Here is a 3,326-nt window from a genome sequence, read left to right as displayed (position 1 = left end):
GACCAAACTCAATCATAGATCTGAGGGAGGAATACTTGTTGTTGGTTATTCCATAGGATGTAAAGGATATAGGATTTTAGATCTTGCCACAAAAACAATTAAAATAAGCAATGTAGCATACTTCAGTGAAAATGAAAAACCAACCACTAGTGTACTGCCAGACTTAGAGCCCAGTTTTCAGTTGGAGAAAGAATCAAGGCAATATGACCAAAAGGAAGGATCTACTGTAAGTTTTACACCTGGCAACAATTCAGCAGAAGAGAATGCTGATGACAAACAAAGGGTGTGGCATTCAACATGACAAAATAAAGGAGTTCCACCTATAAAACTTTCCTACATTGCAAAGGGAGAAAGATTTCAAGAACCAAGCACATGGAAAGAAACTGATAACTTACCTGCAACTGAAGCACAAAACTGGAAGGAAGCTGTGAAAGAAGAAATTGAATCATTGCACAAAAATAACACATGGACACTCACAGAGCTACCTGAGAGAAGAAAGACTGTGGGATACAAGTGAGTTTTTAAAATTAAGCAAAATGTAGAAGGCTATGTCCAGCATTACAAAGTGAGGCTGGTGGCAAAGAGATTCTTGCAAATATATGGGAAGATTATGAGACATTTGTTTCCGTTTTGAAACATACCTCAGTAAGGATATTCCTAAGCATTGCAGCAGCAGCAGCAGCAGCAGCAGCAGCAAAAAAAAAAAAAAAAAAAAGCAAATGGATCACATAGATGTGAAAACTGCATTTCTTCATGGACACATCAAAGAAGACATTTATACGGAGCAGCCTTAAGGATTTGTGGAACCTTATAAAGAAAAAACTGTATATAAGCTGCAGAAAACCCTGAACCCCTGCTAACTTGGCAAAGAGGCACCTTTTAATGTGATGATTCTCTTTATTTAGCAGGGGGAGAGTAACTGGCCCTATCCACCTGCAGCACAGTACTTCCAGTGACTGTTGCTGGCATCTATCTTATGTTTCTTTTTAGATTGTGAGCCCTTTGGGGACAGGGATCCATCTTATTTATTTATTATTACTCTGGGTAAACCACCCTGAGCCATTTTTGGAAGGGTGGTGTAGAAATCGAATAATAAATAAATAAAAGTATTTATGGACTAAAGCAGGCTGCAAGCACCTGGAATGTCAAATTGAACTGGTTACTAATCCATGAGGGGTTGACTAACCCAAGGAAAGGCTGGCCCTTGCCTGTACTCGAGGCTCAAAAACAACAGATGGACCTGTATACTTACTTGTGTTGATGATCTGATAATTTGTTATGGAAATAGAGAGCACAGCCTTGAAATAATAAAGCACCTGAATAGTGAGATAGAAGTAAAAGAACTTGGGCCTGTTTCACACTATCTTGGGATATACATAGAGAGAGAAGAGGAAGCCATTTGCTTAACCAAAACCAGAAAATAAATGATTTACTAGAGTATTTGGGGTTTACAAAGGCCAAAGAAATGAGTACACCATGGAAAGAGGTTACCTAAAACAGAAGGAGTGTGAAGTTCTACCAGACAACAGTGAGTACAGGACAGTGATTGGAAAACTTTTATATGTAGCCATGATAACAAGACCGGATATAACTTGTTCTGTGGGAATCTTGAGTAGGAAAGTAAGCACACCCAGCAAAAATGACTGGACTGCAGTAAAGAGACGAGGCAGGTACCTAAAAGGGACAATCCATCTAAAATTAAAGTTGCCTGTTAGTAGTGGATCCAAATTAGTAGGTTATATGGATGCAGACTGTGCTGAGGATCAAACCAACTGCAAGTCAACCAGTGATTATATATTCTTTTATGGTGGAGGAGCAGTCAGTTGGCATAGCTGCAAGCAATCAATAGTTTCTCTCTCATATACTGAGGCAGAATATGTATCTGCCACTCAAGCATGTCAAGAGGTGGCGTGCCTGCACAAGCTAATGTTGGATTTCAACATAGACAAACCAAAACCCACTGAGATGTTTGAGGATAATCAAAGCTGTATCCAGATCTCACAAATGGAGAAAATTAAATTTAGAGCAGAACACTTTGAAACAAAATATCATTATGTGAGGGATGCACAAGAAAAAAGACTTGTAAAATTTGTCCAAGTGAACAAATGGTAACAGATGTGCTAACTAAGCTGTTGCCCAGGGATCATTTCAAAACCTTGAGAGAGAAGTTGTGACTTATAGACAGCAGCACAAGCCAGTGAGAAGGAGTATTGGAGCTAGGACCCCGGCAGCATCAGCTTGCAGCTGCAATGTCTCATAGTGACCACTGGGGGGTTATGGTCATGGATAAAAGTGCGAGACTCCTTCCCTCTTTGTTCTTCCAATGTTGATCTCCATTTTGTCTCCCAAGAGATGGTTGTTTGTTTTAGTCTCTTTCTCCTTTCAGCCTTAAGCTCAGCTTTCCTATCCTTTTGTAACTTCTAAATAAATCCTTGTTCTTCAAACTTAAAGAACTGTCTCCAGACCTCTTGCTTGGCAGAATTCAAACTAGTTTTGCTCTGCTATTTGGGGACTGAACTGCCATTCTTCCCCTACAAAACAGACTTTGCATAGCCTCTTGGCCTTGCAGGGGATTCCTGTAAAAGCAACTTTTAAAAATGGGAGCATATAATTTTTGGAATTGTTCATTTGATTTCTGTAATGTCTTGTAGGCAGATCTGATGTTCCACTGCGGACAGAGATCTTTTAAAAAAATCTACTACCTCTTTTTATTTGATATAGAACTTACAGTGGGTGACAACTACAGGAAATATAATAAAACCACTTTGGGATTTACAAACCCAGCTGCTCTTAACATTGCTTGGTTGCAAAGTTAGAGATGACTTTTCTGTCACTTGAAATAGGAACTAGTGATAACCAGGACCAACTCCACCAGGCAACAAGGTGAAGTGAGCTGTCTGCAGTGATGAACTTTGGGGAATATTGGCACATTTGGTACCAGCCCATTCCAACGCCTGCACTTGCTCACATCTGCAGTGGCTGGCAGTATCACAGAGCCTTCAGCACCACTCTAGCCAGTGCAACTCTATAAGTGGCACATTGGAGACCAGTTCTATGGACAGAAGTCTCTCATCTACCTGCCTCCTTTCCTGTTTCCTCTCCCTATTCCATGGCTGGACTAGATACAGCAACATTCTCACTCGCCAGGAACTCAGCGGTGGAGAACAGTGGCAGCACCACAGGAACAACTAGGTAAGGGGCCAGAGGATGAGTATGCAATGGGGAGTGAAAAGTGGTTGCATCTGGCACCCCACTTGAGGCACTAAAATGTCATGGGCTGCTTCTGATAGATAGATAGCTGACTAGATAGCTGAAGATATCTAGTT

The sequence above is a fragment of the Hemicordylus capensis genome, chromosome 1 (genome assembly GCF_027244095.1).
Source record: "Hemicordylus capensis ecotype Gifberg chromosome 1, rHemCap1.1.pri, whole genome shotgun sequence".
NCBI classification, from domain to species: Eukaryota; Metazoa; Chordata; class Lepidosauria; order Squamata; family Cordylidae; genus Hemicordylus; species Hemicordylus capensis.
Note: the sequence above shows the minus strand (reverse complement) of the source record.